Below are 26,269 nucleotides of genomic sequence, written 5' to 3'. Positions count from 1 at the left end.
TCCAGTAGTCTCTCATTCTTGAACAGCAAATGCTTATTTCTCCAGGACACCCTTTAATTATCACTTCTTTGAGGATCACCAATAATTCATCTCTCTCCATTTCATCTCTTATTAGTTGCAGTTTCCTGTTGACTACCGGAATTGACTTTACAGTCAGATAAACATAAGCTTGCAAGTATATTTCTAAAGGCTTCTCTGGTTTTGTAGTGAGGGCCCTGGAAAGTGCATCTGCAGGGAACATATATTTAGCAGGCGAGTAGATCACAACCAAATCTATACTTTCACCGCTTTATCATCATTCTTTGAATCCTTAAGATACAGACATTTAATGGTTTGCCAAATAATACCCTAGAGTCTCATGGTCCATTTCAACATCTGCTGTCTGGCCATAAATACATTGATTGAATCTCTCACAGGCAAACAATATTTCTAAAAGCTCTTTTTCAATCTGTGCATATCTAGTTTCTGCCCCAGTCAGTGATTTGGGTGCATATGCCACTGGTTGCCAACAGTACACATGCTACTGCAAACTAACGGCACCTAACCCAGACTGTGAAGCATCTGTTGACATTTTTAATAGGTCTGCCTGGGGCATAAAACTGCAACACTAACTCTTGTACGAGTTGTTGTTTCAAACTTTCCCTCGATTCTGCCTGTTCTGCACTCCAGTACCATTCTTTTTTATTTTCTAGGAGTTCCTCAAAGCTGTTGCTTTTGTAGATAGATTAGTTGTGAATTTTCCAAGATAATTAACCATTCCCAGGAACCACTGGACATCTTTCTTTGATTGTGGACATCACATCATTTCAATGGCTGAAACCTTCCTCTCATCAAGTTTTACACCTTCATTGGAAACAGTTTCTCCAACAAAAGTCAGTTTTGTAACCCCATAAAACATATTTATCCCTATTTAGTTTCCAGTTTGCAGCTATAATGGCATCCAAGCCTTCCCAAAGTTGGGCCCAGTGATGAGCTGGAGCTGGTTCCCACCGGTTCACGCAAACCGGTTGTTAAATGTAGAAGCCAGTTTAGAACTGGTTGTTAAGGGGGTGTGCAAACTATGTGGCCCATGGGACTGTCCTGTCTGGCCCGCCTGAGCTTCTGGCTGGGGAGGATCCCCCGACCCCTCCCCCGCCTTCCCCTCTCTTGCAGAGCCTCAGCGTGCCTCATGCTGCTTTGAGCAGCATGGTAAGGGGTGGGGCTGCGAGCTCCAGCGAGCCATGCGACATCCTTACACACTGTCCTGAGCAGCATGGTAAGGGGGCTGGCCCAGGATTGGGAGGAGGGGTTGGATACGGGGCAGGGTGGGGTGGGAGGGGGAGGAGGTTCTGGGGGGGCGGTCAGGGGACAGGGAACAGGAGGGTTGGGTAGGTGTCGGAGTTCCAGGGGTCTGTTGGGGTGGTGGTGGATGGGCTCAGGGCAGTCAAGGGACAGGGAGTGGGGCTAGTTGGGTAGGGAGTGGGGTCCTGGGGGGCAGTTAGGGGTGGGGGGGTCTTGGGAGGGGGTGGTCATGGGACAAGGAGTGGGGGGGTTGATGGGTTGTGGATTCTGAGGGGGGCAGTTGGGGGCAGGATGTGGGTTGGGATCGGATGGAGGGGTAGGCACATGGGGTTTGTACTCACTGGGCGGTTCCCTACCGGGTCTTCGGTGGTGGGTCCTTCACTTTCTCTGGGTCTTTGGTGGCACTAAAGGACCCACCACCGAAGTGCCGCCAAAAACCCGGAGCGATTGAAGAAACCCCCCTCCTCCCTCACCGCCGAAGTGCCGCCGAGGACCCAGATTTTGGGAGCTCATCACTGGTTGGGCCCCAGATGATGATGTCATCCATTGAGCTGTTGACACTGTTAATATGGTCATAGATCATATTATGGCTTTATGGTACACTTCTGGTGCTAATGCTGAAGGGTAAGCATAAGAATCTGTGTCTTCCAGATGGGGTATTAACTGTGATAATGTTGAGCTTTCTTCAGTGGATTTTAGCTGCCAAAATCCCGAGGATGCATCCAATTTACTGAAATATTGTGCATTCACAAATTGAGCCATAAGTTCTTCTCTGGTGGGCAGTTTGAAATGTTCTCTTTGTATAGCCTTAGTGAGATCTCTCTGACCTAAGCATATGCCTAGCTGGTCATTATTTTTCTCCACAATGACTAGGGAGCTCACGCATTCTGTTAGCTCCTCAATTTTTGTATTACTTGCATTATTCCACCCATGCGAGTTCAGCCTTGAGTTTGTCACGGAGTGCAAACAGTACCGTTGTACATGGATGGACAACTGGAGGGACCTGCTTGTTTATCTGAATTGTATGTTCACCCTGCAAGCAACCCAACCCTTGGAACAGACCATGATATTCCCAAACAATTGCCTCATAGCCAGGTTCAGTATGATCTTGTAGTCAGAGCACCCATTTTATTAGACTGAGTTTTTCACAGGCAGCCAGGCCTAAAATTGGTGTCACCTCCTTTGGCACGACAATGAACGGGAGCCATATGTACTTGTTGATAGTTGATAGTTGATGCTAGCAATGCACCTCTCTTTCACTGATATAAATTTTTCAAGAATTCTTGTTGGTCCCAGTTTTGGTCTTATTTTTCAGTCTCATAATCTTGTTCAGACAGAATATTAACCTGAGCTCCTGTGTCCAGTTTGAGTGGAATAACTGTTTCATTCACTTTCATAGGCAGTATCCAGTCCCTGTCATCAGATTTGCTTGATCCCAGCATATCTCCTCAACCAGCATGTCTTCAACTGAATGCTCCTGATTTTTCTGTATTTGGCATCTGCGGCATTTTGCTGCATTCTTTTGTACTTAGTATGTGGATAACCCCTTGTGATGAATTCAGCTCTTTGGCTTGTGCTTTCATAATTTCTGCTGCCCTGCAGATCTGGAGAGGTTTTTCTAAATGTAAGGGGACTGTTGTCCCCTTACTAAAACTTGGGGGTGGGGGTGTTGGTTGCTAGCTCCCAGTACCAAGAGAAAGGGGACGGGTTGATGGGAAATCAGAACCCCAAGATGACAGTCTCCAGGAAAAATGTGGAGAGGCCAACACTCCAGGTCAGCCTGATTGACAGGACAGGCAGGCTAATCAGGGAGTCAGGAGGCCAGGGGCTCTCATCCTCCATGTGAGCTGGAATTGCCTGGATCAGAAACAGTGAGGCCGAGCTAAGGAGAGAGCAGGGGCCCAAGCTGAGAGGGATCAGAGCTGTGCCAGCCAGAGGGGCCAGAAAAGCAGCCCAGGGGGCTGGAGGCAGAGCAGCAGTGTCAGTGCTGAGTTAGAGTGGAGCTGGAGCAGTCTAGAGCCAGGTGTTGTGAGCAACTGAGGCCAGCCAAAGGGGGACCCTGGGCAAAGGGCGCAGTGCAGAAAGACACCCCCAGCCAAGGGTCCTTGCAGGCCAGGCTGAGAGGGGGATCTTAACCCGATGGGGGGGCTGACGGTGGGAAGAAGGGTCCCACCACCCAAAGCCCGGAGGTGTGTGGCCACCACCAGAGCAAGTGTCCAACCCGCAGCATCCCTGCAGCACAGCCAGGTCCTGAGAAGGAGGCCTGGGACCTACAAGGAACAAAGTGAACTGCCCTGACATTCCAGAGACACTGTTTGTGATGTTCTCTGCCACAGAGCAGGGTGATGTGTTTTCCTTTAAGCATTCCCAGCCTAGTCAGGGTTATGAGGACTCTGCCAGACAGAAGAGTGGAAGGGGAGTCCTCAAGGGCGGCGGGGGGGGGGGAGGTCTCTGGGTAAAGGAAGTGGGAGTGAGGACTCAGATCCTTTCACTAGCTCACTTCACCGGGGTAGTGCAGAAGCCAGGAAAGTTCCCCACAACAGCGGGACCATTCCCCCGCTTACATAAAGTTAAATCTCCTTCACAGAGCAGACTCTCTCTCTTAATACATTGACTTCCATGCCACAAATGAGTCTATCTCTGACCAGAGACTCTGTCAACTCACCAGAGTCACAGGTTTTACTGAATCTCTTTAATCTTGTGACATATTTTTCTATTGCGTCATCAGTGTTTTGCATGCATGTAAACAATTGGTGACTCTAAAAGGCCTCATTTTCCTTTTGGCATGCAATGTTCCTCAAATTAAGTCAGTATTTGACTTAACTTCATGCTTTCACCTTCTTTAAACTTAAAAGTGTTATGAATATCCAATGCTCCTTTCCCAAAAACGTGCAAAAACACTGATTTCACATTGTCATTTTTCTCCTCTGTCTCTGTGACTGCTAAATACAACTCATATCTCTGCTGGAATTTCTTCCAGTTCTCTGCAACATTGTCTGACAATCGCAAACTAGATGCAGGTTGCAACACATCCATTTTTGGCTTTCTTCCCTTCTTAAGCTAGTCAGGCTACTATTGTACTCATACAACATATATAAAAGCTTTTGTTTCTTCTCTCTTTGCTGCTCCACCTTCTCCGCTTGCTTCTGCTTTCAGTTTCAAATACAGGAGTTAACCTCAAAATGACTGCTGTACTCTCTTTGTCACTCAGCGCTTCTGACACCATGGAGTGATCTTGAGGACCATTAATCAACAACCCAGTGAATGAGAAAGGAATAAATCTTTTATTAAAAACAAACTAGAGAGCATCTGTGGTGAACTGCTGTGCACAGCTACACTGTGTTCTGCACCCCGGCTTCCAGGGGCTGGCTCAAAATTCCTATATTCATATTGTCACCCCTTATGAGGGAGCCTCTCAAAATTATACTCTTGCAAAAATATATTACTACAACCAACACAACCTGCTGAGGAAAGTGGTGTGCGAGGGGGGAGAAATTCTTGTTAATGCCCCAAGCTTTCTGGGGGCAGAGGGGGCCCATGTGCTGTCCTGTCTCTCTAGGATGGGAAGGGGGGACCCAGCCACTGCCACTCCAGTGGATAGGGGGCAGGTCTATGGAAGCCTCATGTCAGGGAGAGCCTAGGGCCCTGCATTGCCTGAATCCAGCCCCACCCTCTGCAGAGCTCACAGCCCCTGCTGGCCAGGAAGGAGGGATTGGAGTCTGGAGCCCATCTAAGTGCTCTCTGTTGTCATTGCATCTCCAGCCCAGCCCCAGAGCAAAGGGTGAGCGTAGGTTTCTGGGTCATTTTATTACCTATTTGCCCTTGTGCAAGGGGGGGCTGTGAGAGCCAAAGAACACCCGGCACTGGGGATTCTGGGAGGCTGGCGACACTGGGGATTTTTTTTCTGACAAAAAATTTGTTTTCATTCAAAAGTTTTCCTGAAATCAATATTCTGATACAATGATTAAAAAATGGTTTAAAAAAAGAATGGAAATTCAATTAAAATCAAATGCAATCATAATGATTTTTTTTACGTTCAGTTCTTAGTCTTTTTCTCCATAAATTTCAAGCATTTAATTCCAGTCTAAGGGAATCAAAATGAACTTTTTTTGCCGTGAATCATTTTATTGAACATTTTTGAATGAAATAAGTTTTTTCAGTGAAACTATTCATAAATTTTTGAAAGCCACTTTTCATTAAAAATGTTATTGATGAAAATTCTTCACTAACTCTAATCACCAGCTTCTTTACAGGGCTCTTGTTCAGCCTAATAACAGAGGGTAAAATGTTGAAAAAGCACCTAAGTCCCATTGGCTTTCAATAGGAGTTAAGGGCCAGATCCACAAAGGGACATAGACAAATTAACGGCTAACTTCTCTGAGAGCACCTACCGGTTCATACCCTTCTCTAAAGACTGCCGGGGGTGGGTGAGAGAGACAGAGACTAGGGGCATGTGGCCAGAGTATCCTAGAGTGTGAGGTTGAAGCCCTCATCTGGGATTTGGAAGAACTGAGTTTCATTCCCCATTTCTGATTTGGGGCAGGGATTTGACCCCAGGTCTTTCCAATCCCGGGTGAGTCTCCTAGTAACAAGTGTTCAATAGGCCCCATGGCAGAGGTAGGCTCCAAGGAGGGATTTTGAGGAGAGGAAGGTGGTGGCTCTGTGAATATTGGCTGCGAGCAATTCCTGTGTGTGGTGGGCAGTGTGGAAGAAGCACAAAGGTGCTCAAGGGGACATTCAAGGCATTCAAGGCTGTCATTGTTGGCAGAGTGTGAGCTGATGGCTTGATGCACTACTAGGTCTGACAGTTAACACGTTATCTAACACCACACATCCCTCCAGCACAGACCAGGCCCCTGCATTCAACATCCTGTGCTGGGTTAACACATATTCCAACACAACTAATGTCCCATGGAGACAAGGCTTGAAAGGGTCTGAGCCCAGCTAGACTCAGCTACATCTGCTTGCCAGACTGAGGCTCTTTGGGGCAGGGATGGTCTCTCATGGTCTGTATGTGCAGCAGCCAGCACAATGGGGCCCTGATCTCAGTCAGGGTCTATGTATCACCTGGCATGGCATAATGGAGGCCAAACCTTGGCTGGGGTCTGTGCAGCATCTGGCACAATGGGGGCCAAGGTCTCAGCTGGGGCCTCTAGGTGCTACGGTAATGCATGTAATAATAATAACCAGGGAGGCACCTTCCATTTAGATCTCTGAGCCAAATAACGCCTCTTCCCTTCCGTCCTCCCCTCCCCCCATGCTTCTGGCCTGGTGCCCCTTCCACCAGGAGCATTGGCAGGGCAGGGCTGTGCGGCCCTTTTTAAAAGGCACCAAATCACCCGTGCGCCCATCACACCCTCCAGGGAAAGGCCACAAGGAACCCCAAATGGTCACACCCTTCAGTGAGTGGATAACAGGCTGAGCAGAGAATCACACATACCATCAGGGTTTGTCCAGCACTGATGGGAGATGGGAACAGGCCATGGCAGGGGGGATGTGATCCAGGGGCAGGAATGTGAGCAGCCCTGAGAGCGAAGGATAAGGGGTAATAATGGGGAGGGACCTACCTTAAGGATTCAGCGTGTTCCAGGAGATGCCATGAAGTTAGCCCGGGGTCCCAGCCTCTGGGGCAGACAAGGAAATGGATTGCAGAGCTGTTTGTGAACTCTGACTGGGGGATTGGAAAGTGAAAGCACCAGGGCACCTGTTACACATTAACCTGTGTATCGCAGCAGAGGTATTATCTGGCCAGGACCCAGAACAAGTGTTCGATTACCTGAGCAGACATGGTGAGCAGCGAGGAGTTCATACAGCGATGAGCCACCTCTGCATTGCTTGGCAGGGGCGGCCCTAGACAAGCTCCCAGCAACTGGCACCCTATGCGAACCATGCAATCGGCGCCCCAAGCACAGATCTAGTCCGAGGTTTTTGGTAAACTGGGAAACATTTTGCTCCTTTTTTTTCCTTTTAATGCATCTTAAAGTGTTTTCTTTTATTTATTTTTTTTAAAAAAAACAGGCTTAATAATTCAGTTTGTCTGTCCGTCCTTCTGTCCAACCAATGTTTCTGAGATCGGATAAAATAGAGACACAAAATTTTCAGAATAGATTTGTACAACAGATGATATTTCAGTCCAATTTCAAATAAAATGCATTAAAATGTTAATTGTAATTTTTATTATTACAAATCCAAAATCATCCTTTACGCTATCCTGCTTTAACTGCCATTACCACCATATCCAATATAGAAAGAAATAAGAAAACTCTTCAATGAACTTTAACCTGTATTTACAAAACACTCCGAATAAAACACACTCTGTGCTCTTAAAACATGACTTTACTTGCTTTAAGCTTTGAAAATTCAGTCACTAGTTCTTTTAGATCCAGTTTTCCAGCTAGTTCATGCTCTATTGATACTGTGGCAAGTCCGACAAGTCTCTCTTGCACCATTGTTGAATGCAGATATGTTTTTTATCAACTTTAACTTTGAGAAGCTAGGTTCTCCATTAACTTCGGAAACTGTCAAACTTAAAAAAAAATGTATAGAGCTATAAAAATGTTTGGGAAACTGTCTGTGAGTTTATTTTCACAAACAAACTTCATTACTTCTTCAGTAATGGAATATTTCTTAAGTCATCTTGAAAAAGCCCAAAGCTCACTACACAAATCTCTAGCATCAAATATCTTTTGAATTTTCATGAGTCAATGCTGACTCCAGTTTTATACAAAATTCTCTTATCTGTTTTGCTGTTTTCTTTTGCAAGCTGTGGATATCATATAGAAAGCCAAATACTCTAGCTGCTGCTCTGTTGAAATCTTTCCTCAACCGAGTGAATAGCAGCATCAAGAACTGCAAAGTAGAAATTCACTTTGAACCTTTGTTTTTGGGTTCTGAATGAGTGTGTCATGTCCTTCATACGAAAAGTGCTGTTTCTTTTGCCGAATGTGAACTGACTCTGGTTCAAATTCTGTCGAAAAGTTTATTTCTTCAGCAAGCTTGAGAGGATCTACCAGAGTTCTTTTGAACCCTTCATCACTTCTGAATTCCTCCAAATATTTTTAGTTTGCTGCAGTTTTTGAATAGCAGAATGTATGTTCAAATTCTTTTCCTGAAGCTGCTTACTAGTGAGGTTAATCTCAAATTTGAACTCGGAAAGCCATTTGCAAGAATTTCTGCATCTGAACGTGACATATTTCCAGATGATCCAGTAAAGGTAGTATCATCGGAAATTTCAATTAGGGTATCGTAGATGTTTTCTAAGTTCATAGTGAAGAGGCTTCAAAGCATCAGTGAGACTCTCCCATCTTATCTGACTAAGTGGTTTCACAGTTAGAGAATTCACATGGCGAGTCAGAACCTCCCAATGGCGTGTTGAGCCTGAGAAAAACACATAAACACATTGTACCAGGTCAAAGAAACTGTTTGCCTCTGTCAGGGTTCCCTCTCCACTCTAAATGCTAGGGTACAGATGTGGGGACCCACATGAAAGACCCCCTAAGCTTATTTTTACTAGCTTAAGTTAAAAACTTCCCCAAGGCTCAAATTCTTCCTTGCCCTTGGACGGTATGCTGCCATCACCAAGTGAGTTAGACAAAGATTCAGGAAAAGGACCACTTGGAGTTCCTGTTTCACCAAAATATCCCCCCAAGTCCCTTCACTCCTTTCCTGGGGAGGCTTGAGAGTAACCAGTGTGAGTATAGAGCAGACCCTTTGGTTTTTAGGACACTAAAAACCCAATCAGATTCTTAAAAGCAGAACTTTATTATAAAGAAAAAAGTAAAAGCAGCACCTCTGTAAAATCAGGATGGAATGTAACTGTACACGGTAATAAGATTTAAAATACAGAGGATTCCCCTCAAGGCAAAACTTCAAAGTTACAAAAAAACAGGGATAAACCTCCCAGTTAGCATAGGGAAAACTTGCAAGCTAAAACAAAAGATAATCTAACACATTTCCTTGCTATTACTTACTATTTCTGTAATATTAGTTATATCATTTTGATAGGCACTGGATTACTTGCTTGGTCTCTTTCTTTATCACAGAGAGAACACACACAGAGTATCTTCTTTCCCCATTGGTCCTTCTGGTCAGGTGCCAACCAGGTTATCTGAGCTTCTTAACACTTTACAGGTAAAGGAGGGATTTTGTGCTACCCTTAGCTATATGTTTATGACACATCCCCCGTCATAACTAGAAAAGGAAGGGTAACAACCCTTCTATATACAATACTATAAAATCCCTGCTGGCCAGAGGCATCAAAATCCTTTTAGGTATAAAAGGTTAAGCAGCTCAGGTAACCTGGCTGACACCTGACCCAAAGGACCAATAAGGGGACAAGATACTTTCAAATCTGGTGTGAGGGTGAGGCTTTTAATTGTGCTTTTTGTTTTGATGTTGTTTGCTCTTGGGACTAAGAGGGACCGGACATCAACCCATGTTCTCCATATCTTTTTGCAAAAGTCTCTCATATTTCAAACTTGTAAGTAACAGCCAGGCAAGGCGTGTTAGTTTTATCTTTTGTTTTCTCAACTTGTAAATGTTCCTTTTGCTAGAGGGTTTACCTTTGTTTGCTGTAACTTTGAACCTAAGGCTAGAGAGGGTTCCTCTGGGCTCTATGAATCTGATTACCCTGTAAAGTTATTTTCCATCCTGATTTTACAGAGATGATTTTTACCTTTTCTGTTAATAAAATTCTTCTTTTAAAAACCTGATTGATTTTTTCATTGTTTTAAAATCCAAGGGTTTGGATCTGTGCTCACCAAGAGTAATTGCTGAGAGGCTTCTCAAGCCTTTCCAGGGAAAGGGGTATAATGACTTGGGGGGATATTTTGGGAGAAGAGGAACTGCAAGTGGTCCTTCCCCTGTTTCTTGTTAAAGCACTTGGTGGTGGCAAAGGAGTAGCACGTTTTACCCTAAGTTGGTAGAAATAAGTTTAGGGGGCTTCATGTGGGTCCCCACATCTGTACCCTAGAGTTCAGAGTGGGGAAGGAACCCTGACACCCCCAAATCACAGTCGGTGCTGGACAGCCTGCTCCACATGGTCTGTGATTTATTCCTAGAGCTCTAAGAGAAAACAGAATTGATAAGACACATGCACCTCTATATATACTACTGATTATATAAAAACTAACAATATTTTCCACATTTCAAGAATGATTTTAACCAGTTGATTCTGGGAAACTTTCATGGAAGAATGCATCAGCCACTTTGTTAGAAGCTCCTGAAATGTGTTTTATTTCAAAATCAAGATCTTGGAGAGCCAAACTCCACTGAAGAAGTGTTTTGTTATTGTCCTTGACGGTATAAAGCCACTTCAGCGCAGCACGGTCGGTTCTTAGGTGGAAACGCCATCCCCAAACATATGGGCGTAGTTTCTTCAGCACGTACACAATGGCATAGCATTCCTTTTTGCTTATTGACCAGTGGCTTTCCCTCTCAGACAGTTTCTTGCTGAGAAACATGACAGGATGGAATTCTTGATCCGGTCCTTCCTGCATTGAAACCGCTCCCACACCACACTCGGACGCATCAGTGGTTACTAGGAAAGGTTTGTCAAAGTCTGGGGCCCTTAGCACAGAGTCATATATGAGTGTCGCTTTAAGCTGGTTAAAGGCCTTCTGACACTCTTCAGTCCACTAAACAGCATTTGGCTGTTTCTTTTTGGTTAGGTCTGTCAGTGGGGCGGTGATTTGGCTATAGTGCAGTAAAAATTGCCTGTAATATCCAGCCAAGCTGATGAAGGATTGGACCTGTTTTCTGTGACTTTGGGACAGGCCACTTTTGGATAGCAGTCACTTTGACCTGTAGGGGGTTGATAGTTCCTTAACCCACCTGCTGTCCAAGGTACGTTACTCTGTTTAGGCCTATTTGACACTTTTTAGCCTTAACAGTTAGTCGTTCCTCCCTTATGAGTTCAAAGACTTTTTGTAGATGTTCCAGGTGTTTTGCCTATGAATCAGAAAAGATGGCCACATCATCAAGGTAGGCGACTGCAACTACTCCGAATCCCACTAGGAGACTATCTACAAGTTTTTGGAAGGTGGTGGGTGCATTTCTCAACCTGAAAGGGAGCACATTAAATTCATACAGCACTGCATGGGTGATGAAGGCTGACTTTTCCTTGGCGTGTTCTAGCGGTACTTGCCAGTACCTCTTGGTTAACTCTAAGGTAGAGATGAACTGGGCACATCCCAGTTTCTCCAATAGAACATCTGTGCATGGCATTGGATAGTTGTCTGGGTGAGTTACAACATTTAGCTTACGGTAGTCCACACAAAACCATATCTCCCCATTTGGTTTGGGAACTAGAGCCACTGGAGATGCCCATGCACTGTCAGAGGGGCGGATTACACCCATCTGTAGCATGTCCTGGATGTCCCGTTCTGTAGCAGTTTTGGCTTGAGGTTACACCTGGTAGAGTTGGGCTCTAATTGGGCAAGTATTACCTGTGTCAATGGAGTGGTATGCCCGTTTGGTCCATCCAGGGGTGGCTGAGAACATTGGTGCGAAGCTAGTGCACAGCTCCTTGATCTGCTGTCACTGCATGAGTCCAAGGGTCATGGAGAGGTTCATCTCTTCCGTGCCACCATCACTTTTTCCTTCGTAGTAGACAACTTCAGGCCACTCAGCGTCATCTCCTTCCTGGGCTGTAAACTGACAAACCTTTAATTCTCTGGAATAAAAGGGCTTTAGAGAATTAACATGGTACACTTTAGGCTGTAGGTTTGAGGTGGGAGATGCTATGAGATAATTAACAGCTCCCAGGTGCTCATGGACTGTAAATGGCCCTTCCCACCCCTCCCATTGCTGCTTCACCAGTTGTACTGGCCCCTTAATCTCGCGGCCATACACACATTCAAATGGTGAAAACCCTAAACTGGGATGTGGTACAGACCTGTAGGCAAGGAGCAACTGCTGCAACACTAGGTCCCAATCATTGGAGTGTTCATTTACGAATTTACATATCATGGTCCCCAAAGTTCTCCACCAGGCCATTTGTTTGATCGTAGTAAGGGGTGGCAACCAAGTGGTTCATTCCATGCGCTTCCCAAAGGCTTTTCATGGTCCCTGCCAGGAAATTAGTTCCCGAATCCGTAAAGGTGTCGGAGGGCCAATCTACCCTGGCAAAAATGTCTGCTAATGCATGGCACACGCTTTTGCCCCTGGTGTTGCTTAAAGCTACTGCTTCCGACCATCGGGTGGCAAAATCCATGAAAGTCAGTATGTACTGGTTTCCTCTGGGTTTCTTTTTCAGAAAAGGACCCAGAACATCCACAGCTACTTGCTGAACGGAAACCTCAATGATGGGGAGTGGCTGGAGAGGGTCTTTGACCTGGTCTTGAGGTTTTCCCACTCTTTGGCACACCCACATAAGTAGAGACATCCTTGCCCATTCTCTCCCAGTGGAAGGACTTCCCTAAACTGTCTTTGGTCCTGTTTACCCCAGCATGGCCACTAGGATGATCATGGGCTAAGCACAAGAGCTTTACCTGGTACTTAGTTGGACCTACCAACTGTCTTTGAGGATGTCAGTCTTTCTGGTGCCCACCAGCTAGAGTTTCCTTATATAAAAGCCATCTTTCTACAACAAACTGGGATCAATTAGAAGAGCTAAGAGGCGGTGGGTTGCTCTGTGCTGCCACCCAAGCTCCCTGGAGGCTTTCATCTGCTTCCTGTTCAGCCTGGAACTGTTCCCTTGATGCTGGAGACATCAGCTCCTCACTGGATTGTGGACTTGGGCTTGATCCCTCTGGAAGCGATGTGGGTGATGGGGCTGTTTCCATTGACTGTGAACCACTCTCTGCTGGTGCATTAGGTTGTGTTTCAGGCTCTGACTGAGCCTCTTGTGCAGATTTACCTGTGGCTGCCAGTGCGACCTTGGTGGTGCCCTCTGATGTTGGAGTTGCAGACGGAGTTGCAGGTGCTGAATTCAGTGCTGGCAATGGTTCTGGTGCTGGTTGCTCTGCCCAGTGCCGTAACAAGGGAAAGGCAAGTGAGGCACTTGCCTCAGGCACACAAAGCCGGGCAGGGGGCGCAGAAAGTGATGGAGAGGGGGAAAAAAAGCTGCTGGCACGGAGATATTTATAACCCGGGTGATCTTGCCCCCGGCCCCACCTTCCGCCCCCCGAGTGTCTCCCGGCCCCAACTTGCTCCCCCACCTTCCACAGCCCCAGAGCAGAGAGTCCCTGTCTTTCCCCTGCAGCAACTGCTGCCGCTGGGTCCTAGCGCCCCCCATCTCCGTTGCCAGAGCAGACTGACTCTGAGCCTGCCCTTCCCCCTCAGACTCTTTCATTTTCCATTGGGTTCATTGGGACCCTCCAGCAGCACAGGGGGCTCTGACGCCTGCAGTCACTGCTCCTGCCCCATGCTGGGCAAGGAGGCAGCCCCATCCCTCACCCCCAGTGAGGATACAGTCAAGGGCAACAGCAGGGAAGGAGGTGCATGCAGCGCCCCCCCGGCACCCACCACAGGGGAGGCGAGGGAGATTCCTGGACCTGAGAGGGGCCCTAGGAGGACATACACTAACAGTGGTGGGGGTGAGTGTGCTGCTGGGGGGGCAGGAAAGGGGGGCTCCTCCCCCAGAGCTCGCTGCTGCTGGCAGGGAAAGGGCTGGGGGGAGTCCTCTCTGGCCCCTGTCCTGGAGCAGCCTGCCTGCACCCCAAACTCATCCCCAGCCCTGCCCCACTCCCAGTCAAAGCTTTCACCCCCCACTGCACCCTCTACCCTCTACCCTAGCCCTGAGCCCCTCCAGCACCCCAAACACCTCATCCCCAGTCCCAGACAGAGCCCTCACCTCCATACCCCAACCCTCTTTCCCAGCCCTGAGCCCCTCCCATACCCCATACCTCCCATTCCCAACCCGACAGAGCCCTCACCTCTACTCTCACCCTGAGCCCCTCCCATGCTCCAAACCCCTCATCTGCAGCCACAACCCACAGCCCTCACCCTGCACTCCCTCCCTCCACACCCCTTCCCATTCCCAAACTTCCTTCCAGAGCCTTCATGCCAATCCCCTGCCCCAGCCTAGGGCCTGCACCCCAGACCTCCTCCCTCACCCAAACTGCCTCCTAGAGCCTTGGGCAGGTGGGGGGGGCGAGTTTGGGCAGGGGCAGTTCTGGGCACCACCAAAATTTCTACAAACCTGCCACCCCTGATCCTGCCCTGCAGACCTGAACTCCCGGCATTCTCAGGACACATGCTAATTCTAAGTGGCCACTGCTGATATCCAGCATCTCCCTCCTCTCTTAACCTGTGAGTTCCTCTCTGGATTGGAACTGGACTGGAACCAAAGACCATCTTGGAAGCAACATTACCAGCCCAAGCAGTCAAAAATCATGAGTTAGACCCCACAAAATCACAGGCTCTACCGCCGCCACTTCATTCATTCTTCGGCGGCAATTCGGCAGCAGGACTTTCCCTCCCCCCTATCCTGGTCCCTTCTTCATCCCTGCTCATTCACCTGTTTCTGCTGGGCATCAGGTACCAGGGAGGCAGGTAACAGGGCACTGCCAGATGGGGAAGAATACAAGGCAGTTGAGAAAAAGCATCAGAAGTGACCTCTGAGCAAGTGGGAGCTGGAATCAATGTGATTAAGTGGGGGAACTAGGAGAAACGGCCAAAAAACATGTGGAAAGAAAAAAAAGTCTTGAATGTAGAAGCTTCCTACAGCAACAGACACAACAGAATCGGTTTCTGCCAATGTAGGTAATCCACCTCTCCACGCAGCAATAGCTAGGTCGATTGAATAATTCTGTTGACCTAGCTGCTCCTACACTGGGTGTGCGGTCAGCATAGGTACAGTGCTCCGGGATGAGATTGTGGGTACAAGCAGTGGAAATGAAGTTTCTCCACAGGGTGGCTGGGTTTACCCTCCCAGATAGGGTGAGAAGCTTGGCTATTCAGGAGAGCCTTGGAGTAGAGCTGCCACTCCTCTGGAGCGAGAGCAGTCAGTTGAGGTGGTTCGGGCACCTGATAAGGATGCCCCCTGGGAGGCTTCCATTTGAACCTGGGCAGTGGCACCCAAGGGCAACCCAGGACATGCTGAAGGGATTATATCTCCTGGCTGGCTTGGGAACACAGGGCAATGACCCAGGAGGAGCCGGAACCTGTTGCGGAGGAAAAGGAGGCCTGATCCTCCCTATTTTCCATGGTGCCACCACGACCTTCACCAGGAAAAGTGGCATAAAGGAAAAAGAAGAAAAAGAAAAATACTCCCTGAAAGATAATCATTTTTTATTTGTCTTCTACACACAGAGATTGCTGCTGGAATTAATACACAGTGTCAATTGGATCATTTTCAGACTATAAGTCACGGTCAGAAATCATCAACATTTTCATGCAAGTCAGCAAGTTAAGAAAGCATGGCAGAGTGCTGTATAGAAAGACACATTACTGGTGCTCATTGTAAAAATGGTACCTGAATGCCTTCCTGATTCAAATAACCCCTTGTTGTGCCCCTCTAATAGCCCTGGTAGGTGACTGCTCAAAATCAGCCGCTAGGCGATCCAGCTCCTTGCTTTACCCTGAGGGAAAGTTTTCATCCTTAGCCTCATAACTATTATGGCGCACAGAGCAAGCTGCTATGACCATGGGAATATTTTCCTCATTTAGATCTAACTTGCCATAAAGCCATGCCAGCGCACTTTTAATCTGCTCAGCACACATTCCATGGTCATTTTCCACCTCCTCAGCCTATTGTTGAAGCACTCCTTGCTGCTGTCCAGGTTTCTAGTATAAGGTTTCATGAGCCATGGGAGTAAGGATACGCTGGGTCTCCCAGGATCGCTATGGGCATTTCAACATCATCCATTGAAATCTTCTAGCCTGGAAAGAAAGTCCCTGCTTGCAGCTTTCTGTACAAACCAGTGTTCTTGAAGATATGTGCATCATGCTCGTTCCCTGACCACCCCGCGTTGATGTCAGTGAAACTCCAACAGTGATCCACAATTGCCTGCAATACAATAGAGAACTATCCCTTTCTATTGATGTACTATGTCACAAAATGGTCCGGGGCCAAAACTGGGATATCTGTTGCACCGCCACAGTTTGCGAATCCCATTGCCGCAAAGACATGCACAATTTCATGCATATTTCCAAGTGTCACCGTCCTTCGTAGCAGGATGCTATTAATGGCCCTTCACACTTTCATTAACACAGCCCTAACAGTGGACTTCCCAACTCCAGACTTATTCGTGACTGACCAGTAGTAGTCTGGAGTTGCCATTTACACACGGTGATCGCCACATGCTTCTTCATTGAGAAGGCAGCTCTCATTTTGGTGTTTGCCACAGTGCTGGGGCGAGCTCTGCACATAAGAATGGCCATACTGGGTCAGACCAAGGCCCATCCAGCCCAGTATCCTGTCTACTGACAGTAGCCAATACCAGGTGTCCCAGAAGGAGTGAACCTAACAGGTAATGATCAAGCAATCTCTCTCCTGCCATCCATCTCCACCCTCTGACAAACAGAGACTAAGGACACTGTTCCTTACCCATCCTGGCTAATTAATAGACTTAACCTCCATGAATTTATCTAGTTCTCTTTTAAACCCTGTTATATTCCTAACCTTCACAACCTCCTCAGGCAAGGAGTTCCACAGGTTGACTGTGCACTGCATGAAGAAGAACTTCCTTTTATTGGTTTTAAACCTGCTGCCCATTAATTTCATTGGGTGGCCCCTAGATCTTATATTATGGGAACAAGTAAATAACTTTTCAAAAAATGCACACAGATCCAGGAAGGTGACAGCACATCTGAAAGTTCTGCAGCCTCTGCTCATCATCCCAGACCTGCGTAATGACGCAATCCCCCCTCTCAGTGCTTGTTTCCTTGAGCCCAAAAGGGTCTGTCTGCTATGTGCAGTTGCTTCATGAATGCCAATGGCAATCATAGAATATCAGGGTTGGAAGGGACCTCAAGAGATCATCTAGTCCAACTTCTGCTCAAAACAGGACCACTACCCAGACAGATTTTTGCACCAGATCCCTAAATGGCCCTCTTAAGGGTTGAACTCACAGCCCTGGGTTTAGCTAGCTAATGCTCAAACTACTGAGCTACCCTTCCCCCTATAACCTGGGGGTGTTTTTTTTCATGGCACATGGTAGGTCAGGCACCTTGGATTCCTGTTCAGATTGGTTTCTAACCATCAGGGGAGTGCAATACTGGAACAGCCTACCGAGGGAAACAGTGGGGGCGAAGGACCTTCATGACTTTAAGATTAAGCTAGATAAGTTTATGGAGGAGATGGTATGATAGGATAACGGGCTTAGTCAATAGGTCAATTAAGTGCCACACTGGTAAATAGTACAATGGGTCAATGATATGATATAACCTTTTCCAGAGGGTATGGCTGGAGAGTCTTGCCCGCATGCTCGGGGTTCAGCTGACCGCCATATTTGGGGTCGGGAAGGAATTTTCCTCCAGGGAAGATTGGCAATGGCCCTGGAGGTTTTTTGCCTTCCTCCGTAGCATGGGGCAGGGGTCGCTTGCTAAGGAGTGGGTGGATCGGCTTATGTGGCCTGCATCTTGCAGGAGGTCAGACTAGATGATCATAATGGTCCCTTCTGATCTTGAATTCTATGATTCTATGATTCTATGATGCTGCGCTGGCTTCTCTGGTTCCAATGCCTCCCATGTGTGGCTGTGATTTGGGCGTGGAAAGAACATTCCATTCATTCCTGTGAATTTCTGGGGATCTCTGAGCCAGCACTCAGCTGTCAAACCACTTGACAAACCTCATTCTCCAGCTCCGGGATGGGACCGTGCTCCTCACACACTGCGCTCTCTGTTTGCCAGGTGATGTCTTCCCCCGGGTTTCTCCCTGGCTGGCTGCATTCTGGGTATTGTTCGCACTGATTCTCATTGCTGCTAGACCTTGTGCATATCTTGGATATGCAGGTAACTTGAATAGGTTATTTGTGTTTTTAGAGCCTGGCCCTAGAGAGCACTGGGGTGGGACATGGGAGTGTCTTATTGTTCAGATATGGACCTTTTGTTGGTTTTAGGAAATAAACCAAACTAACAAACACACTGGGGTCCCTAGCCCCACCTCTATTAGTGTATTGTTCAGTGCTTCCCCTTTCTTCCTGGTCTCACTGCAATGTCTGATTCCCTGTCTCAAAGAAATGCTCTAAAAAGGTGGCTCTGTTCATTTGTGGTAGGTCTCCTTTTCTATTTCTTGCTGTCTCTCTTGGGATGTCTGAGTGTTACCTGTGGGCTCAGTGCAATGAAAGGGATGGAACCAGGAGGTCTCTGTCCAGTAAATCCTCACCTCTCTCGTGTTCTCTCACACCGTGATGATAATATGTTGACAAATGTGTATTTTGCAGCTGAAACCCTACTGTCAGTGCTTTCCTGCATGTGGCTGCAGCAGGGAGATGGGCTTGCAATGACAAATCTGGGTCATTCTGTCCCACTAATTCTGGGGAATTGCTCAATGTCTCTTTCTCCTTAAAAGAAAGAACACTACAAGGTCAATGATGCTCTGTGAGATGATTCCATCCTTGTGATTGTCGAATGCACAGGACACAGAGAGGGTGATTTACAACTGGCACAAGGTCCCCAGGGCAGTGTTGAATTGATGGCATCAGATCCAGACTGGGTACCTTTCTGGAAGGTGCTGTAGCAAAACCCAAGTTAGTGGACTCAGCTCAGGGAGAACTGGGTATGATTCTTTGGCCTGTGATACACAGCTGGTCGGACTAGATGATCTGATGTTCCCTTCTGGTCTGAAACTCTATGAATCTATGACATTCATTCTCTTGAGCTGTGCTAAAAGACACAGCAGCACCATTTTTGAAAGTCCACAACTAATTTATTGCACTGTGAACTTTTCAATATTAGTAACAATATTGGTTTGCATTGTGATGGTGGTGAGTGGTGCTGACCAGCTCCGCTGGGCACTGTGCACACACGCAGGCAAAAACAGATGAAAGCTGAAAAAAACAGATGAAAGAGAATGGATACAACATGCCAGCACGGTGACTGGGGTTCTCACAGCAATCATAAATCAGAAAATCCCTGAGGCTCCCCCTCTTTCATCTGCTTTGCCTTCTGCCATGCGCCCTTGTGGCCACCATTTCTCCAGCTGGGGAAGGCTGGATTGGGCTCCCCTAGCAACCAGTGTTGTTCTGTAATCAGCCAGAGGGGTCGCTGTGGAGTAACTGACCCCACCCCCATGGTTCTACTAGCCCTGCTGCACCAGCCCAAAGCCTGCTCTACACACAGACCTGCGCCAGTTTAACTCAAGGTGTGTTTACATACCTAATTAGTTAAACTGGTTCAAGAGTGTATGTAGATGAGGGCTAAGGAGTGAAAAACTCCCCAAGTCTCCAGCATGTTGGTGTATATCACTAACCGCCAGCCCTGCTCCGGTCAAACCTGCCGGCTCCAGCTCTGGGGTAGGAAGTGTGCCTCTGGGATCTCTGTGACTAATCCCAGTCATTCAGGAGTGTGCAGCACTACACTGTGTGTTTCTGTGTCTAAATCTTTTCTCTTTCCCATTTCAGAGACTGAGAGGAATGCTTTGGAATCAGGTACTTGGCTAAACCCCTACTAAAAGTGTGTCTGCGCTTTCACACTGTGACGAGATAGAAAAATCACCACACACACTAGATGAACCTCAGTCACCTTAATGATCATTCCCCCTGCCCTGGGAAGAAACAAACACTGCAGCATTTGCACCTCAGTTTTCAGTATTACCCTTTACAATGTGACAGGTTTCAGAGGGATAGCCATGTTAGTCTGTATCAGCAAAAACAACGAGGAGTCTTGTGGCACCTTAGAGACTAACAAATTTATTTGAGCATAAGCTTTTGTGGGCTAAAACCCACTTCATCAGATTCATGGAGTGAAAAAAACTGTATGAAGAATATATAGTATAGCACATGAAAAGATGGGAGTTGCCTTACCAAGTGGGGGTCATGGCTAATGAGCCAATTCAATTAATGGGGAAGTGGCCTATTCTCAACAGCTGACAAGGGGTGAATACCAACGGAGGGAAAATTACTTTCGTAGTGCTAACAAGGCCAATGCAATCCTGGTTGTCCCATTTCCAACAGTTGACAAGAAGGTGTGAGTGCCATCAGAGGGAAAATTACTCTTTGTAGTCACCTACCCACTCCCAGTCTTTCTTCAGGCCTAGTTTAATGGTGTGCAGTTTGCAAATTAATTCCAGTTTTGCAGTGTCTTGTTGGAGTCTGTTTTTGTTGTTGAAGAATGTCCACTTTTAAATCGGTGATTGAAGTGTTCTCCTATTGGTTTTTGAATGACTTGGGAACAGGTGGACACGGGGCTGTGTCTGGAGTGAGCCACACAGACTGAATTTGGCCGGTTATCTGCTCTTCTCTCTGTGGGATTTGGACACTCCACGGACACAGAGCAGGGAAGCCTCTTCCACCCTCTCCATGTCACACAGCACAGGCCCAATGAGTCTGCTCTGCTGAGTGGATCATGGTATCTTGATGGCAGGGAGCAGCTGGATGAGCTGCACTCTCCCCTTCCCCCCATATCTCCCAGGTGGAATCCCGGGATTGTGGGGTCTCTGACTGACCTGTGGCTAATGGGATTGTTTTGGTCTTTCTCCCCAGTTCTCGTCACCCTGGATCCAAGTTGCAAACACCCAGTACGTACTGTGTCTGCAGATGGCAGAACCGTCTGGCATAAACCCCCATCCCTAGGGCTATCTGCCCCCTCTGAGGCTTTGATCACTGTGGGGAGGGAGGGGTTTGTATCCAGGAGGGATCATGGTGGGGAGGACGGGGTTTTCAGGTGGTAATTGGAGTTGGGAGACAGCCCAGACTGGGAGCTAGCGGTGCTGAGTGAGACTGTGAGGGGCAGAGAAGACAGGAGAGACTGGAGAGACTTCTTGAGGGGGTGCTGGGCTCTGGGAGATCTGAGGGCTAGTATCATCCCAGGGAGTCTGACACTGTGACCCAGAACAGGGGTGTGAAGCTGACAGTGATTGGGGTGTATCTGGATCTAGAACGGGGGCATCTCTCATTTTATAGTGTCAATGCAATGGGCCTTTTCCTGGAGATTCCTGCGGAAGGTTCTGAGAGATTGTTCCTGTTCCTCAGCCCTGGTAATGCAGTGGGGAGGAACAAGGGGAAACCCCCCAGCATCTCCCCCCCCTTCCCTGTGACTGGGATTTCCCCCAGAAATTAGAGATTATTGTGGCTGCTAGATGGGGAGAGCTGTGATGGGATGTACTCCCCACAGCAGCCCTGCAAGAGCTGAACTGGCCCAAGTGGCCCAATCAACCAATTAAGTTATGAAGGGGGAAAATTTAGGTTCTGTGGAGGGAGCTAATTAGGAGGAAATTAGCACGGTATGGGGAGGAGGTGACCAGCTCTCTGTGGAGAAAGAAGTAGTTCGGGACTATTTAGAAAAGCTGGACGAGCACAAGTCCATGGGGCCGGATGCGCTGCATCTGAGGGTGCTAAAGGAGTTGGCCGATGAGATTGCAGAGCTATTGGCCATTATCTTTGAAAAATCATGGCGATCGGGGGAGGTCCCGGACGACTGGAAAAAAGCTAATGTAGTGCCCATCTTTAAAAAAGGGAAGAAGGAAGATCCAGGGAACTACAGGCCAGTCAGTCTCACCTCAGTCCCTGGAAAAATCATGGAACAGGTCCTCAAGGAATCAATTCTGAACCACTTAAAGGAGGGGAAAGGGATCAGGAACAGTCAGCATGGATTCACCAAGGGCAAGTCATGCCTGACTAACCTAATTGCATTCTATGATGAGATAACCGGCTCTGGATGAGGGGAAAGTAGTGGATGTGCTATTTCTGGATTTTAGCAAAGCTTTTGATACAGACTCCCACAGTATTCTTGCCAGCAAGTTAAAGAAGTATGGGCTGGATGAAGGGATGGTAAGATGGATAGAAAACTGGCTAGATGGTCGGGCTCAACGGGTAGTGATCAATGGTTCCATGTCTAGTTGGCAGCCGGTATCAAGTGGAGTGCCCCAAGGGTCGGTGCTGGGGCCGGTTTTATTCAATATCTTCATTAACGATCTGGAGGATGGTGTGGACTGCACCCTTAGCAAGTTTGCAGATGACACTAAACTGGGAGGAGCGGTTGATACGCTGGAGGGTAGGGATAGGATACAGAGGGACCTAGACAAATTAGAGGATTGGGCCAAAAGAAATATGATGAGGTTCAACAAGGACAAGTGCAGAGTCCTGCACTTAGGACAGAAGAATCCCATGCACTGCTACAGACTAGGGACCGAATGGCTGGACAGCAGTTCTGCAGAAAAGGACCTAGGGGTTATGGTGGACGAAAAGCTGAATATGAGTCAACAGTGTGCCCTTGTTGCCAAGAAGGCTAATGGCATTTTGGGTTGTATAAGTAGGGGCATCTCCAGCAGATCGAGGGATGTGATCATTCCCCTCTACTCAGCACTAGTGAGGCCTCATTTGGAGTACTGTGTCCAGTTTTGGGCCCCACACTACAAGAAGGATGTGGATAAATTGGAGAGAGTCCAGCGGAGGGCAACAAAAATGATTAGGGGGCTGGAGCACATGACTTATGAGGAGAGGCTGAGGGAACTGGGATTGTTTAGTCTGCAGAAGAGAAGAATGAGGGGAGATTTGATAGCTGCTTTCAACTACCTGAAAGGGGGTTCCAAAGAGAATGGATCTAGACTGTTCTCAGTGGTAGAAGATGACAGAACAAGGAGTAATGGTCTCAAGTTGCAGAGGGGGAGGTTTAGGTTGGATAGGGTGGTGAAGAACTGGAATGTGTTACCTAGGGGGGTGGTGGAATCTCCTTCCTTAGAGGTTTTTAAGGTCAGGCTTGACAAAACCCTGGCTGGGATGATTTAGTTGGGTTTGGTCCTGCTTTGAGCAGGGGGTTGGACTAGATGACCTCCTGAGGTCCCTTCCAACCCTGAGATTCTATGATTCTATGGGGGGACAGGTGGGGCTTCTATAAAGCCTCGAAGGGAGACAGTATGGAAGAAGCAGCGCAGTAGGAAGGAGTCCAGGGGCAATAGCAGTAAGGTTAGTGTAGACACAGACCTTAACTGCTCACTTTGGGGCTCTGGACTGGAACCCAGAGTAGAGGGCAGGCTGGGTTCCCCTACCTATCACTGCGGAGTGGCAGGATGGGGCAGTGAACGGAATGACTGAGTCACTGCGGGAGTCACTGCCCAGGGCAGCAGGTGTGACGCCTGCCTGATGCCGCTGGTGGAGAGCGACTTTGAGAGACTCCCCTGGAAATGGAAATCACAGAGTGACCTGGCTGGAGGGCTGAGTCACAAAATGGCTGTACCGCAACTCCGTGAACAGGAGGAGAGCAGCAGTGGTAGAAAGCAGGTGCTGAATGAGCTGGAGCTAATCCCCAGAATTGCCAGAAGGGGGCACCACCCTGCGGTGAGTAAAATACCCTATGACAAGAGCCCACACTCCCAGCACAGCCCCCTTCCCCCAATTATGGTGAAGTGGCAGGAAACAACACAGGGCCATCTGCTACATGAGAAACATGGACACACATCATCCTGCTCCCACCGATGGAGATGTGAAAGGAAACAGCACATCTGAGATCAAAAATATCCAAAACCACTTCCCCATCCTGAAGAGAAGAGGAATAAAACAGAGCAGGAGCCCTGACAAACAGAAGGGGGAAAAGAAAAGCAAAACTTCCAAGGTCTGGAGAGAAAAATGCTCAGAACTTGACTCCCGAGGGGTCTCTGGAGCTGACTTTCTCATTCCATGGATACCAGGGCCAGGAAATACGATGGGGAAATGAGACACAAACGCCGGCACCTGGGAAAGTACCTCACCCCACAGGGAACGCAGGGAAATGGCAACATGTCAGATGTTTCCTCCCCCTGAACTCAAAGGAAAACCACAGCGATTTGTGATAACGCTTTGACCCAACCCCCAATTAAATCAGAATGTGCTAATTGGATGGAACTGCATTAACTTGACTGATAAATATAAGAAATTCAATACACACTGGTCGGGGGATGCAAAGTGGAAGGATCTCACAATAGCACTGACTCACTCCCATTGCAGATACATACACACACACACACACACGCTGCTCCTGCCAGCCGCAGGCTGTGCAAGTGGGTAACAGGATCAGGCCCTCTGTGTATCAGACTAGGTTGTGATAGCCTCACACTGAGCAGCACTCCACCACCCTAACCTCCCCTGGGCTCTAGCTGGTCTCACGGAGCAGCAGGAAGGATGGATGATGCTGCAGAAGCTTCTCATGGAACAAGGACGTGGGGAAGTTCAGACACTGTTGGAAATTGTAGTGAGGGGGATGGGGTGCCGGAGGGGAACAGGCTGCCAGCTCCCCTAACAACTGTGGACTGGACGGTGCCGCCTCCCCAGAGTCATCAGCGTGTGGCCCCGAGGTGAGGGCTGAGAGCTCCTCAGGTGACACACGGCCACAGCTGGTGTCCCAGCAGTGACCTCCTAGCGCCTGTGCAGAGCTCGGCTCACACATGGGGCAGATAGCTTGGGAGCGGCCTGGCCCCGCTCTGCACGGAGAAGGAGCTGCCCTTTCTCACCTGCTCCAGGTCCTTCAGTGCCTGGGGACAGATTCAGGAGCCCAGCGATGCAGACAGGTGCCTCATGAGCCTGAGAGTGGCGCGCCTAACTCTCATTTGCTGCCAACAGGAGTCAGGTGCTTGCCCTGCCTCGGAGCTCTAGTGAATCCCACTACGCACCTGGCTGTGTCACTAGGTGCCTAAATACCTTTGTCACGCTGGCCCCTGGGGTAAAGAGAGGCAGTGTGGCCTAGTCAACAGAGGACGGGCCTGGAAATCAGATCTGACTCCTGTTCCTGGAATCTGCCCTGCTGGGTGACCTTGGGCCAATGATATCTTCACAGTCCTGTGCCTCAGTTACCTCATCTGTTTCCTTATTGTGTAAAGCACTTTGTGATCTATGGGTCAGCTAGGTGTGATTAGTGTTAAAACGTCCATCCAGGCCAGGCCTGTGTTTAACAGCATGGGTTTGGCTGAGTCCTCTCTTACTAAATCAAGAGAGGGTTTTTATCAACATATACGATCAGTGTTCGACTGTCAGACTTCCGGCACTAAATAAAGATGCTGTGGCCAGGTCTGTGTGTATGAGACAGGAAATGAGGAGCGATGACAATCAGACGTGAGGACAGGATGGGGCAGAGCAGAGAGGGGCCACGGTATCCCTCCTGCCTCAGCCATATGGCCCTGATGGGGACTCAGAGCAGCAACAGTGTCTGGGTTCACAACGCTCTGAGCAAAAAAGGGTCCTTCTGCCCTGAGCCCTGAGGGGCAAAAGGGGCAGGCGGGAGCAGGGAGCAACTGCAGATAATTCCCAGCCGACCCCATCTAGAGCTGAAACCACTGGACTATTTCTGTCCCTCATGTTTCCCCCAGCTGCCCCGATGATCCTGTCTCTGTGCCTCTTGCTACCTGGTGAGTATCCGGGACGCCTGTGCTATCTCCTAGGGGGTTGGGAGGAAACAGAACCGAGAGCAGTCCCTGGCCCAGGGACTTGGCAAATCCCCTTTAGTGGCAGAGAGGGTTGCGCTGTTACGATGTTTGAGAGAGTGGGACTGTCCCAAACCAGCACAGGGCCAGCACTCGGTGCTGGGGATGGGCTGGGGCTAGCAGTCAGTACAGGCTGGAGTTACAGTCGCAGCTTCACAGAGTTTAAAGCCAGGAGGGACCATTAGCCTATCTAGTCTGGCCCCCTGATAGCCCAGAGCAGAGCAATTCCCCAGCTCCCCTGCACTAAGCCCAGTCACTTGTGTTTGACTAAAGCATCCCCTGGAAAGGCCTCTGGCCGGGCTGTGACTCCCCAACTTCCCTGAGGAGCTGGTGCCAGGGGTTAATCCCCAGCACGGTGAGAAACTGCTGCCTCCTTTCTCACTGGAGTTTGCCCAGATTCAGTGTCCAGCCTTTGGGTCTGGTTCTGCCTGTCTCTGCTGCACTGAGGAGCCCGTCAGCACCTGGGATTTTCTCTCCAGAAAGGAACTTGGACAC

The 26,269-nt window shown here is 48.3% G+C and overlaps 1 protein-coding gene across 1 annotated transcript in view; it reads right to left on the bottom strand.

Annotated features, from left to right (window-relative positions):
- The window catches only part of LOC120388853 (butyrophilin subfamily 3 member A2-like), a 50,741-nt gene extending 43,806 nt beyond the window's left edge, over positions 1-6,935 (bottom strand). Inside the window, exon 1 of the mRNA XM_039510944.1 lies at positions 6,849-6,935. The gene's annotated coding sequence lies outside the window, so the exon portion shown is untranslated. The remainder of the gene's footprint in view (positions 1-6,848) is intronic.
- Positions 6,936-26,269: the final 19,334 nt, after the last annotated feature.

This window comes from Mauremys reevesii, linkage group 22 (assembly GCF_016161935.1).
Source record: "Mauremys reevesii isolate NIE-2019 linkage group 22, ASM1616193v1, whole genome shotgun sequence".
Classification (NCBI taxonomy): domain Eukaryota; kingdom Metazoa; phylum Chordata; order Testudines; family Geoemydidae; genus Mauremys; species Mauremys reevesii.
This window is presented reverse-complemented; position numbering and strand designations above follow the sequence as displayed.